The sequence below is a fragment of the Pollachius pollachius genome (assembly GCF_949987615.1).
Source record: "Pollachius pollachius genome assembly, chromosome: 10".
Lineage (NCBI taxonomy): Eukaryota > Metazoa > Chordata > Actinopteri > Gadiformes > Gadidae > Pollachius > Pollachius pollachius.
This window is the reverse complement of record NC_136943.1, coordinates 15,783,188-15,798,487: the sequence shown is the minus strand read 5'-3', so window position 1 is coordinate 15,798,487 and position 15,300 is coordinate 15,783,188. Positions and strand designations below refer to the sequence as shown.

The window sequence follows — 15,300 nt, the reverse complement described above, 5'->3', positions numbered from 1 at the left end:
CCACCCCCCCGGTGGGTCATGACAGCGGTTTGTGGTAAAGAGGGGTGCTATAGCAGGGGGGTCCGCTGCTTACGGGTCTGTGTGGGCCAACATGTCACCTCATCCCAGTATGGCCATGGGCCAAATGTTTATGGTTGTATTAATATTATTTTCTCAATGACCTAAGCGACAACAGCTTACCCTTATTCGACATCATACAAGGGTTATCTATCTTCAGCTATAGGATCATTCTTTTGCGTATCAATATTTCTATTTTTGATACAACCGATTGTTTGGAAACTGATCCCAGATCAGCATCGGTCCAGATCCCTTGTATAGGGGCTATGTCTCAACCACTGGTGTGTTTCCCTGAGTTCACCAGGCCCAAGCCGGCAGGGCCCAGCAAGTTGGTCAAGTCTTCCCCCCTGCAGCACACTCGTTCCTCACAGACGTGTTGGACACGCGGGAGATGGAGGACGGGCTCCTGAACCTCCTCAACGACTTCCACTTCGGCCTTCGGTAAATCCGCCCTCCCACCAGCCTGGCCACCAGGGGATTATCCAGTCGGTGGTCTGGTCCCAGTCAGAGGTCTGGTCCCAAGAGATGAAAGGAGGAACCACTCCTAATGGGCTTGTGGTCACAACAATGGACTGCACTGGCGCGGCTGCACCTCAGTCTGGACAGCCACGTGGAGGAGCTGTCCGAGGACCAGAGGAAGAGCGCCTCCGACCGGAACCTGGAGCACCTGCTCTGAAACCTGGAGCACCTGCTCTGCAACATCAGCTCCCCCCACCGCCGGGCCCCGGGGCCCTAGGGACGGCCCGCAGTAGGAACGAAATCAATACAAATATGATGTAAAACATTTGTGACATCATTTATGTATATCATTTCATAATATTAGAATTTTTCCATCTATAAATCATGTATTTCCTTGTCTTTTTCAAATATATATGGATAATAAATGTGCGTTAAATATATTAAATAACGATTTAGAAAATACATTTGATATACTATATCCATAATATGTATTAATAGTATAAGATTATTGATATTATATGTATATTATGTATAGATATATTTTTTTTCTTTTCCTCGGGGAGTGAACATAGGTCTTAAATTCAGTCCTAATTAAAAGGTATTTAATTCCACATAGCCACGGTTCGGGGTATCCTCTGCTGTACAACCACTACTAGGGTTCAGTATACTGGCTAATATACAGAGTTACACATACAGCTGTTTGAACAAGGAACCCATTCAGTGGCACTAATGACACACCGCTCATTTGTTCCCGCAGCTGGAAGAACTAAGCACATCAATGTCTCCTTTTGTTTGGCCGGACCCACGTATCGGCTCCACACAGGGCTGAGCTGGAGCTCCAGGTGCTAAGAACCAAACCACAATTTCTGCGTTTATGTTCTGGATGTCCCATTTGTTAGTGTGAGAGCCCTTAATGGTTCTGTGTCCAGACAAAAGCTTCACCTGGCTGAGAACCGGGACCTGCCCAAGTCATCCAGTCCCTGACCAACTCCAGGCGTTGACGATGTGCTACCCAACACCCCTGTTGCTGCTGACGCGGTCAGACATCAAACCGGTGCCTTGTTGTTATGACGTTTGATGCCTCAGCAAACAAATCAAAGTGTCTAAAAGCTAAAGGAAGCAGTATCTTGAAAGCATCTATGAAACAGGGATATTGCATGTAGCAAGGCATTAGATGAAGTGCAGAACTAAAAGCCTATATGCCATTTACAGCAAAATACATTTTATTGTATTTTACTGTAAGAAACATATATTAAAAAAATATTTTTGTATTTGGTTATAATTTCTTTATGTTAAAACGCCTATCAATGGACACTTTTCTACAGTATCAGACCCACAGTTAGTGTTATGAGCATACCAACTCTTTGTACAGGGTTTAGTGGGTCATTGTAGCGAGGTAAATCTCAGATAAAACATTAATGGTAACACAATTGAATCATAGCAAAGGATTTTTGAGGAACTTGGCCACTACTGTACCATCCCTAATGAGTTTTTACATATATATATATATATGTTGCTATAAATGTAACTGGTACAGACCACACACAAAAAAACACAAAAAAGTTTATATTTGATTAAATTGTGCCTTGTGCGGGATGATGATATTAATATTGATGCATATTCAATGTGCATTGTTGCGACCTTATTTTATTCGTTGGTTTTGATATAAATTACTCGTTAGAATTACTTAGCCATAGAGCTTTGGTGGCAGAACCCCTTAAAGCACAAGCTAGTCCACAACTTGTTACTGCAATTCTGCGAACCAACTACTTTTAAAAACCATAACCACTGGGCCACTGTGTATCGCTAGTGGTTATTCATCTTTAGTCATTTTCAGTGTGGCAGTTTGTGTTTGAAATATATTCCCCCTTTGTTCTTGGAAACAGTAATGCACCATAGCCATGTCATAGGAATAATAGGCATTCAAGAAAGACATTGAGTTGATCATGATGTGTGAACAAAACTGCAAGCAAAATCTTTCTGGTCGTTTACACTTCTCATGTTATGGTTGTTTAGACCGCCTGCTAAGCCTACCTCATTCTTGCCGAGACCTGAGCCTGTGTACTTGATAACTAATGGTTACAAAAGCTGTCTAGGATGCTGTGATTCTCCATCGTCTGGCTTTTGTATTTGCAACGTCTTTTGTTCCCCATTTTATTATCAATATTTCCCTATGTAAGGCTTTGTCATTTTGTCTGTAAGCTTATTACGGTCACACAAAAGAAAAACAGATTTCAGATGGATGGCCTTTGATGATGCATTTTATACCTGTGCAGCAGAAATAAATGAAAGGGAATAAAGTGGCAGTATCGTCACACTACTCTGGTTAATTATGGCTATAGGTTGGCCAAACACTGAGGGATTCCTCACCACTGTGTGTCTCACTGAAGTTGATGGACTTGAAGATCTCAGGGTCTAATTCCAGGCTCCCGCTCTGACGGAGGCGTGCAGGGGAATCCCTCCTGCGACCTGAATGCCGCTACCTCTAAAGCTACGCCAAACATTGAGATGCATTGAGATGTGACCTTTATGACGAGCACACATGCAGAACCCATGCCGCCTTTGAAATGTAGCCGAAATCGATGGAAGCTGTGGACTATTTACATGACGGCCTGAGGTCATAGTGGAAGGATGGACACAGGGCAGATGGTAGATTCTCTATGAAAAGATAAGATACATTCTTCAGGCTCTGTGACAAGAACTAGCCAAATCCATACTTGTTTGTTTGCTGCAGTGAACATTGTACACTTTAGGGTTGTCTAGCTTGGCAATTGCGGTTTTGCAAAACTGGCTGGTGCAATAAGAAAAACTCTAACTGTTAACTGTTAAATAACTAACACCACATAAACCCATTACTATGGTATATTGTGCACTTGAGGACTTGATGCAGTCTTTATCAATTGTTAATAATACCACCATAACTTTTACAAATGACATGAGATGGATTGTAGCAGCATTGAAAAACTCATAGGCCTAGTTGGAAGGTGGTTCGAAAATGTAATACCTCGTCAGATGACGTTTATTACTTTTTAATACTTTTTAATGTCCTTCATGTTTGCTTTTTTGATTTACTGCCTTTTAATACCTTTTGCAACCCTGCGGACACACTGTTAAAGATCTATTGCGAAGAACACTATTTATAAGTACACGTTAAACATATTTTTAAATAAGGACAAAAAGTATACTTGTAATAACTTTTGTATACTTAAATTATATTTGTAATGCTCTAAAGTATACTACTTTTTTACCTAGGGGGTTATGATCCAGTGGCTTGGCCTCAGTTGGGAGGACGATCCTCCCGTTGGTTCCACCGGCTGGGGCAGCCGCCCGGGGCAGCCTAACCCCACGAGGGTAGCGGGGGTTATGGCCCGGTGGCTTGGACTCAGTAGGGCGGAGGACGATCCTCTGGTTGGTGCTTCCAGCTGGGGCAGCCGCCCGGGGCAGCCTAACCACAGGCTGGTGGTCAAGGTCAGCCACTTCTAATGAAGTGAAATGAAGTACACTTTAATAAAACATTTTAATAGTGTCTCAAGGGACTGACTAAATTAAACTAAACTAAATTACCACGTATTTGCAATTAAGTATATTTTTTCACATGCAGTTTTAATTTCTCATTCAAGAAATGAAGTGTGGGAGTGATGACGTATTACCACCATAGGGGCGCAATAGAGAACAATTTGTGAAAAGAGAATAAAACGGCATGAGTTGAACGCTCCTATTACGGTGTCTCATTAAGTTGAAAATAACATAACTTACATCACAAGTTGATAAAGACACAGAAAAACTTGTCAGAAGTCACGGTTGAACACCGAAAACCAACCATGAGCGTGAGTACAGTGCATTCCGAACCGTGTACGTGCATAAACGTCAGCAACTAGTAGCTAGTAAGAGATTGAGCTAATGCAGCCATTAAAATAGCTCCAGCAGCAGCATTGCTTAAGATATCACCCTCATTAAGTGCGATGGCTTGAGTACATGCAGCACGAACGTTTCACAAACATACCGATCTGTATATTCATGCGGTACAGTTTTAACAGTAATATTTTTTGACTATACGGTAATGGTGACTGAAGGTTACGACGATTACCGCAAAATCGATCTGTGTTTTCACCATGAAAACACGAGTTACAAATCAGACAAAGTTGTGAGCGATAATGAACAGTTAGGAAATTTTCTGAAATGACATTGAACTTTTCGAAGTGGTGGCTAGGGCCCTTTCACGTTATGAGAACGAGATGAGAGAGGCCTTGGCGGGCCCAAGGGCCAAGAAGCCACGAGCACGACTTAACTTATTTAAATCGAGCTTAATGTGGTCGATTTATCTTTCACCCTTCGATAAATATTTAATTGACGTGTTTTTTTTCTTTGCCGTCGACGCATTTATAATAGCATTGACATAAAATGGGACTTCTTTATTACTTAGAACTATAGTTCATGACTCTACTAGGCGTCGAATGGTGGATGAAAAATTTGAAACTTTAGAAGATATTGTATTGACACAAGACATTAGGACGAGCCCAGTTTCCCGAACCTATCATTGAACGCAATGTGACCTCAGTAATTTGTGTGTGTGTGTGTGTGTGTGTGCTTGTGTGTGTGTGTGTGTTTGTTTGCGTGTATGTGTGTGTGTTTCGTGTGTGTGTGTATTTTTTTGTCTGTGTGTGTTTATCTGTGTGTCTGTTTGTGTGTGTGTGTGTGTGTGTGTGTGTGTGTGTGTGTGTGTGTGTGTGTGTGTGTGTGTGTGTGTGTGTGCGCACGCTCACCTGTGCGTTGGATGTCAGCAATAAACTTTTTCTTATTAAGTGTGTTTACATAAAGTTAGTATAGCATAATACAAAGCCTGGTTACAGGATACGCCAGATCTTGAAACAAAAATCGTACAAAACACTGATGCTTTACAACATTGCTTCTGCATGCTACTGATAGAAAATTGCACAAGCTCCAATGGTGTGACCGAGTGAGGATTTAACCAACCTGAGTTGGACATTAGTTAATCACACATATGAATGCATGTGTTTATATGCATGTCAATATGAACACTGCAGAGTATACTATTCAACATTTCATGAAATATCTGATTGCCTCCCTAAACTACTACAGTTGTATGCTTGACAAGGTTAGAGTTTTGCAGCAGGTGGCAGACTAGGACCAAACATCCAACCTTTCAAACCAAGACACCTTCACATCAATTTGGGGGCCGAATTTAACCCTTTAATGCCACTCACAGGCCACAGCTGGGCTTACTTTAGTGCTCAAAAGTTTCAAACATGGCTTGTTAGCTTTTTTTCCATTCAGCTCTGTATTCCTTTTCCATGCTGAGAACAATAAACTATTCAGATATGCATTTGTGTTTCTGTGTCAATTTTGGTCACTAGTCCAAGACAGATGCTTATTGTCCTATGGCCTATTGTTGGCTGGGTCTGTTGGTTTACGGCCTGATTACACATGCTCATTGAATCACAGACAATGACCAAATTGGTAATGACCAACAATGACTAATTTTCAAGCACCACAATAACCTTCCTATGCTTCAAATGGATCATTGACTTTAGACATTCTATAATTGTAGGTTGTACTTTGCGATCATGCACTAGCCTACAATGAAAGGGAGGGCAGCAAGCTACAACATCTTCAGAACCAGCTTTCTTCATGGTTCTGGTCTGACCTTGATTTAAACGAAAATTACGTAGTAATGTGGACTTGCATAAATTCATGTTAACTCTATCACAAACTCCTTTCCTTGATCTTTTGAGTTCATTTTGTGGCATTAAAGTGATGCAATCATTGGTGATGCATGTGTCACATCTGAAGCAGATTCTGAGTTAATTGGCATGTTTTTCGGCATGTCTCAAAATGTTAAGACCTGTGAGAGGTGGCTTTGTTGTGGCACATTTAACATTTGATCCAGTTTTTATGAGGGAGAACAAGAAGTATACTTTGGACATAATAAGTAATGAATCCACTCCGTATCCATTTGGAATGCATGGGTGTGATGATAGCCACATGTTTTCCCCCGGGTCCAGTTACTTCAGCCTCGGTCTCAAGGCCCTGTGCGGCCGCAACGGAGCCGCACAAACAGCAGTGTGTGACGATGGCACCAGGGAGCGCTAGTCTGCCGGTGGAGGGTGACCCCAGCCCTGACACCAGTAACCCCATTACCAGTAACTAACACGAACACTGGCATTGATACTGCATTAACTAATGTTCATTAATGGTTTAACATGTACCCTTATTGTAAATTCTACCCCTTTATTTAATAAATATTTAAATCAATTATTATTTATCTAATTAGATTATGTTAATTGAAATGAGAACCATAACTAAAGTTACGTTAATTTACAGTTGAAAGAAAGGGAGGGAGAGAGAGAGTTGCACTTTGGCCATGAGAGTTTTGTACTTTGGCAATGTAAATGAAAGCCTCACATGTCAATAAAGCCCTTTAAATCTTGATGTTTGTATTGTATAAAGAGATTGCCTGTGTCAAATGAATTGTACAATTAATCCTATATTGGAATCGATCAATCGATTTAGATTGCATTGTATATTTACACTCATTATGGCAATGGCTTTTCTACCAAATTACCCTCAAATAGTCTTATTGCCCTTTAATCGTACTAAGAGCACCATTTAAGGGTTATTCCAGATAAAGAGAGAAGAAGTGATTGCATCTGTGAAGTATAAATTTAAGTGATGTAAATGAAACGACAGGGCAATACATGGCTGGTCAGGTTCCACTAGTTGGGCTGACAGCGATGTAACACCAGGCGTCTGGGAACCGCGGCTGTCTCACATGCAGCTCTTAAGCCCCTGGCCTGTGGCAGCATGGGAAGGCTTATGTATCTATCCTATTTGTGTAAAAAATATATATTCAAATGCACAAAATGGAGAAGCAGACTATATTTCCTAAAATACATAATGTTCCTGAATACAATAAATGTTGAGAGTGCCTAACGGGAGGCTACAGCCCTCCAACCTCCCACCTCATTTCCCTCTGATTACCCCATCGGCCACTATTGGTCCATTAATAACAGACTGTGTACATTACAGCATGCAAATTCAAATCTAATGCAATATCTTGAGACAGAATGAATTAATACACAATACATTAGAAATCATAAACCACAAGAAAACAATTGTTAGTACTCCATCACCACACTGTTTATTGGGTTGTAAATGTTTAGTGCGCAAAATTATCTTCCAGTTCTCTACAAACTACCCTCCCTCTTTCCCCCACCCTCCAGATCAAGCAGCCTGCATGTCTACGGTGGGCAGTGAAACAGTGATGAGGGATGAGGAAGATCAGGACATCTGTGAAGCCAGAGTCAGTCTATCTGTTGGTACCCAGACAGATCTAGTTGAGGAGGACATGCATGAGGAAAAGAAAAAGCAGTTCAGGAGCATAGCTACACTAACTAATGACCTGGCCAACATTACATGATCATCAATGACCATTTATATTGCCCTGCTGTGGAAAACTTTTTGCCATCCTGACTGCAAATCTGTCCCCAGAAAATCAACACCCAAGCAAACTCAAGAAGTCTAATTTGAGCAATGCTGCAGTGTAGTGGAAAACGATGAGGTTTCCTTTGACGACAAAAATTAGATCCACAATGAGGACTTTTGTTATGACCGTACCAGTTCCAGTGATGCAGAGGAGGAAGACACAAACGTTATTGCTCACAGAAAGAGCATTGGCTGTAACAAGCAGTTGTTTTGTGTCACTGGGAGGGTTGTGGCAAATGCCTTGAAGGACCACCTACATTGTCCAAAAGTGGTTTAAGGCTGACTGTGGAAATGCAGTGTGTGGATGGCCACAATTACATCTGGCATTCTCAAAATCAAATCAGGGCAGTCATGGAGTGCAACATTACTTTTCCGGCTGCTGTGTTTGTGACAGGGAATGAGTGCAGTCCTTTCCTAGTGTATGTGACACCATTGGTTTGGAATGTCAGAGAGGCAGTGGTATAACATCCAGAAAGCATACGTCATCCCGGAGGTCAATAATGCCTGGGCTATCCACAATGAGAGTGTCATGAGTTCTGTGAGTGAGAAGCCCATCACTTTCTCAGAGGATGCACGGTACATATCTTGGCTGTGGTGGATTCTGAGTACTGCTTCAGAGTGGTGGATGTGGGCAGCTACGGGAGGACCAGCGACGGCAGTGTGTTGGCCAACTCCAGCGTTGGCAGGGCGCTGCGGGATGTGATCCTTGGCCTGCCAGAGGGGGCTCTGCTGGCAGGTGCTGAGCATTTGGGACCACAGCCATTTGTCTTTGTTGCAGATGAGGCCTTCCCACTGCTCCGTGACCTCATGCAGCCTTTTCCAGGCATCCACCTGTATGGCAACCACAGGGCCTTTAACTTCAGGCTGTCCCATGCAAGGCTGATCATTGAGAATACCAAAGGTATTCTCACATCCAAGTGCCGTTTGTATAGAGGAGTCATTGAGGTCAGCCCTGCAAATTTGGATGCCTGTGTGAAGGCCACCTGCATCCTCCATCCATCCTGCGGAGGACCACCAGGCCACCTGCAGGGTCGTCTGCAGCATCTGCATCTGCAGATAGAGAGGCTGCGGGCCTACAGTCGGTCACCCAAGTGAGCAGCAACAACTCATCACGGGAGGCCAGCCGTGTCAGGGAGGCCTATGTGTCCTATTTCTGCAATGAGGGAGCTGTTGACTGGCAACCTGCAGTGCGAATGGCTATATCAAAACAGCTCTTTTAAGAGCCACCACATCCATTAAAAAGCATTCCAAATGAATAATGCATACTATTTGCAACATGCAGTCACCTAAAAAGTTCTCAAAGGATCTACCAGTCACAATAACATGTTACATTTCTAAATAATACATAAAACAGCCATCCAGTTCTTTAAAATACTCAAATATTTATTTAATACATTTCTTAAAAAATGTGCAACAGCATAAAAAGTAAGAGGAGATAAATGTGCATGTGAGGGAGAGAGAACAGGGTGCAGCTGACAGCACTGTGAGGGTAACAAGCTTACTAACACCCGTCACAGCATTGTCAGCTGCAGCCCGTTCCTCTCACCTCACCACAGCAGTTTGGATTGATATGCAACAGATATGCAACAGCATAAAAAGTAAGTAATTTTGATGCAAATCGTCCAATTCTACATTAGCATGCGAATGTTCACTCCTAAAAAATACTTTTATAATGTTCATCAACTCACCAGACAACCCAACTTCTTTGGCCACATTGTCCCACGCCTTTGCTTTTTTATTCTTGTCTCTGTAAATGAACAGGCTCGTGTCATATAAAATACGATGCCCGGCAATAGCTGCAATTATTCTATCACGCACCATGTTGAAGGAACAAATGTGTGGACGGTTGGGACCCACTCCGGTGAGAGACATCTACATTCCGATGGCTAGCGGTAATTTACAGCTGAAACGCTACTGGCTCATTTGCATAGAGTTGAGCTGTTATCAACTCATTTACAGCTTTAAAGCTATCCTCAAGCATTTTATCGCTCCTATCGCTTTATCGCTCATGTCTAATAGAAAGTGAATGGGCGTTTTATATCCTGCTCCATTTGGAGCAGCATATTCTTCACACATGTTCATGTGTGTCAATTTGGTTATGGAAGTGGAAGTTCTCCTTCATGTGGACGACGTTGACGACGCCATGCTCATCATTCTTTTGGAGCAGCTCCAGAATTTCCACCTCTGCCATCATCAGAGGTGGAACTGCAATCTATTTGTCGTGTTTCTTCAGAAAAGTTTGTCGAATCAGGATCGCTTTTAACTCACTTTATTTGGTAAAGTTTCGGTATGGTATCTATGAAGCAAAAGGAGGGGAATTGTGAAAGGCAGGGCATCCGTTGAGGCCCTGCCTGGCACGTCCGCCTCTAGAGTGTATGTCCGTCGACTCCGTGTTCTCACCTTAGATACCTGGTAGGCGTATCCCCTATGACATATAACGTGCTCTGATTGGCTATGGTGTTGAGCGCCAACTTGTGGCTATGTGCGGTTATTACAGCTTAAATACTTTGGTAGCGTTAGGTGAGCCGGAGGATGACAATGAAGACGATGATGAGGAAGAACAAAGGTTTCAGGACGACATCCCTCAAAACTACGTGGCTGGTTTTGATACACGTAGAAGAGTGATTGAGACTTTTATCAAACCCCCTCTTTTTTTCTACCCCCAGGGCTTGAATTTCATTTTTCTAAATGGGGGGGAATTCCCCCCTTAAGAGCTCCAAATAGGGGGGATTTTTAAGTTTGGGGGAAATAATACTTAATTAGTCTTACATTTGGCCCCCAGCACTAAATTAAAGGGGACATATTATGAAAACACCACCTTTCCTGGGATTTGGGGTGTTGTGGATAGATCAGTCTTCCAGCCTACCCAGTGGACTGAAGTAAACGTGGCTCATCTATCCAGCAGAGATCTAGGTGGGTACGTCCCCTTTAAGGAAAAAACAGGACTTCCTAACAAATCCTTGTCAATTTCTTGTGCGTTTGCAATAGCTGTATGCATGTCTGATATGGCCATATCATTAACGTGGCTTCCATAACTGCCTGGTTCTAGTTTATTGAATGAGGGAAACTCCATTTCCTTCATAAATTTAATCAAGGAGCTAAATTTTGAATTGGGCAATTTGTTTTCTGCAATGAAGTAGGCGGTTTTTATAAGGCCTTTCGTCTCTTCCTCACACTTTCACTGTGCAACTTTGATTGCTTTTACCATGGCATTCTTTCTTAGCGGAGTCAGCCTCATGCTTCTTTATCATGGCTGCTGTATGCGATACGCTTTCTGCGTGGCGACTTAACGTAGAGGTTTTATAACAGCGGCTAGTAAACGGGGGGGCATATATTTTGCAATGTGAGCAGCTCATTTCACCGTTGGTAGACTCGAGCCATGGATATAGTAGGAGCCATTTAGCCTTGAACTTTTCTTTAGGCTTTTTTGTTTCCATAACGTTACCTGGCTCAGGTTGAACCGGAGAATTTGCAATCACAATTTGTGCTACTGTTTGAATCAGATTCACATGCTTTTTTCAGAGGGGTACAAACCCCTCCAAAAATAAATTGTAGAGGTACGTTTGAGCCAGCGGTCTATTTTTGCATTAGCCTACTGAAGGCTCATAGTGATGGAAATAATTGCTAAGAACAGCACATGGGTTTTGTACAACTTTTGAGAGGGAGAGAGCCAGAAGGAGAAAGCGCGAAGGGGTTCTGTGTGCCAGCGCATGCGCAATGTGTTTGTCGCCAGATCAAAGAATGTACAAAGGACAGTTGCACAAACACCTCGTGTCTATTGACTTCGTAAACAAAGTGAAATTTGTGCGGGATTGTCCCTCATTAAGCCGACCCTTATTCAAGGTACTTAATTGTGTAGCATCTACAGTAGCTGTTATCGCTGCTTTACACGGGGAATGGGTTAGCCTAGCGATTGTAATACTTGCACTTGGTTCTATGAACGTCTTTACTGTACTGACAGCGATATATTGTTTCACTTCTTATGACAAATGTACTACTTGGTGACTCCACTGAGGCTAAAGTAAAGGTAAGGGCTTAAATTTCAGCGGGGGATGGCCACCATCCGCCATCCCCCGCTGAAATTTAAGCCCTTACCTTTACTTAAGCCTCAGTGGAGTCACCACTGAGTCACCGCTGGACATTCAGTGGTATTGGATGTATTTAAAAAAAAAAAACACATCCAATACCACTGAATATCCAGCTGGTGACTCCACTGAGGCTAAAATAACGATGCTCTTACATTTACATTAACATTTAGGGCATTTAGCAGACGCTTTTATCCAAAGCGACTTACAATAAGTGCATTTGTTACAATAAGTACATTTGTCATAAGAAGTGAAACAATATATCGCTGTCGGTACAGTAAAGACGTTCATAGAACCAAGTGCAAATATTACAATCGCTAGGCTAACCCATTCCCCGTGTAAAGCAGCGATAGCAGCTACTGTAGATGCTACACAATTAAGTACCTTGAATAAGGGTCGGCTTAGCTCAGGAGGTAGAGCAGTTGCCTTATCTTGCCTCATCTTGAATCTGATGCGAACTATTACAGCGAGCCAGTGGAGGTCTCGGAAGAGGGGGGTTACATGTGAGAACTTTGGTAGGTTGAACACAAGGCGCGCTGCCGCATTCTGGATGCGCTGCAAGGGTTTAATCGCAGAGGCAGGGAGTCCAGCCAGGAGCGAGTTGCAGTAGTCGAGGCAGGAGATGACCAGTGATTGGACTAGAAGCTGAGCTGCTTCCCTTGTGAGGAAGGGCCGGATCCTGCGGATGTTGCAAAGTGCAAATCTGCAGGACCGGGCCACCGCAGTTTGGTTTTTGGCAGTTGGAGAAGGAGATAGTGATGTTCTCAACAGTGACCAGTAAGTCCATGTGTGGGCAATCTTTCCCTGGTATTAGGAAGAGCTCAGTCTTCTTGAGGTTAAGCCTCAGGTGATAGGCAGTTGTCCAGGTGCTGACTTCTGCCAGACATTCAGATATGCGTGTTGCAATCAGGGCACTCTTAGCACTCCACAAGTACCCCTGGAGCCCTCGTTACGCAGCAATGCTTTCGGGAAATGGTTTGAAAACTGTCTGAAGCTCGTACGACGGACTTCACAAACCACTTAGGCTAAAGATGCCTTCGGGAAACTGGGCCCTGAAGCGCTCCAGCCGGCAGCTGTAAACAGTTAAAAACAGTGTTGTTCTGAAGTCGAAACGATGACGAAAACAATTATATAATATTATATAATATATTGTGGCGAGCAGCACGGGAAGGACGAGACGGGAACCCAGGTTAAGCGGTTACGCAACTCTCGTGCCCCATACACCGCACGACTCCGAGAGTTGCCTTTATTGAACACCACCGAACATAACAGAAACACGACACAGCTGACCAACACGCACAACACTCTCACTAATGGTCCCGATCACCCCTACACATCACACAACAATGGAACACACACAATTAACACACAACCGATAAAAACCCCAAACCCGTTAACCCCACTCAACCGAACAACAAAACAAGTTAACAAAAAAACCTTTTGTCAACTGACAACCCCAATTCCCAGGATCCCCTGCGCTAACGAGGGCTCCAGGGGGTACTCGGATGCTAAGAGTATCGTTAGCCTACTGTAGCCTCAGTGGCGTCACCAGCGGACACACATTGGATGTGTTTTATTAAAACACATCCAATACCACGGAATGCAGCTGGCGCAATTTCCCAACCAAAAACAGTGGTTACCGCCGATATATTACTCATAGACTACTGTTAGATTTAAACAGCAAAGATAGAGACATGTTAGAAGTCAACAACAACATAATTTATTGAAGCAATTTAAAATTCCAAAAATACATGCGCAGCTAAAATGTACCGATCAAACGCCACGTCGCAAGGCATTTAATAAAATCAAATGATTCCATTGCTCTTGTGTGGGAGGTCGCTTTCGAGCTGCACTTGCTGTCTCCCTCTGATTTTAATTCAACCATCGTGGTTGAAATGTCCTCATATTGATCAATGACAGAAGACATAGGCTACTGTAGACATGAATCATGCTGAGACCAGCGGTTGTCAGAGAATTTCTGCAGGCGTATTTTGTTGCGATTGTTTGCATTAAGCATTGTATGCGCTTCGGTGAGGCTGTGATGAATTTCACTATTGGACCGTGTCTAGACAGTAACGAACATCCATGACCATAGTTAATCGCATTTGTAGTCTACACTCAGACGTGAACTCATTACTGCATGCTGGTGTCTTCATTCATAAAAAAAATTAAAACATATGCAATAATACAAATTATTCTAAAGAGGTCTAGACTCAGTGAACCAAGAAAGCACGCGCCGTGACGACCGGGGGTTGACCCCCTCGGTTTTACAGAAACCTGAGATAAGAAGGTGAAATCGCCGGGCGTGCCAAGCTGCGACCGAACCGGCTTGGCAGTGTAAAAAGACCTATAGCCTACATCATCCTGCCCAACAATATGGGCAGGATCTAGACCAGGCTCTACTAATCGGGTCAGCAATAGCCGTGTGTCAATGCCTAGCCTCTGCGTTTGAATGATAATGAATGAATGGACCGTTGCATTTTTAAAGTCTACAAATATTCTAGACTAGAGAGTGGCTAGAATATAGGGTTAGGGCTATTCTTTTCATAGGCTACTCTGCTGTTGGCCTTGATGGGGAGATATTTTAACCCTTTTTTACCCCATTTTCCTGCGACATTCCTGCGTCTCCCCCTGGTTTCAGCACCGTGTCAGTAGACAGTTACAATCCTACGAATGTCGTGAGTGCAGTTAACGCGCGTTCATGTTAAAAGGAATTTCGGGAAACGCTCCAAAGAAATTTACGATGAATCACAAGATTCATTGTGAGAATGATCGTACGAGCGTGTATCCATCGTTATCGGGAAACAGTACCTCAGTACCTCTTGTATACAGGGCAGCCTTCTCAGGGCACTTGAGAAGGCAGCTTTTGCCTGCAAGAGGGTGAGAGGAAGACACACTTACGATGTCATAGCTTGCGAAATAGATCAGGTTCATTCAGCCTTTGGACCACATAAAGTAACAGTGTCACCGCCGCTTAAGTGCATTTCTGTTTTAATTGTATGGGATAAAGTGACCTTTTTATGTTTTTTATTGACCACTTAATTTTTGTTCTCGTTTCCCAAAGCCTGTGTTTTGAAACTTGTATCTTGCTACTGATTGACCTTGAGCCTACTTTATCCTGTTGTTTGTGGATTTTACAGTGAGGCATTTCTTTGTGCAGACAGGGATATTGTTCTTTCATATGGTTTTATATGCT

The 15,300-nt window shown here is 43.0% G+C and overlaps 1 pseudogene across 1 annotated transcript; it reads left to right on the top strand.

The window, feature by feature from the left end:
* Positions 1–323: 323 nt before the first annotated feature.
* LOC307081909 (coiled-coil domain-containing protein 28A-like) lies at positions 324–1,500 on the top strand (annotated as a pseudogene). The gene is made up of 3 exons: positions 324–498; positions 566–759; positions 1,446–1,500. The product of its transcript is annotated as a coiled-coil domain-containing protein 28A-like (transcript).
* Positions 1,501–15,300: the final 13,800 nt, after the last annotated feature.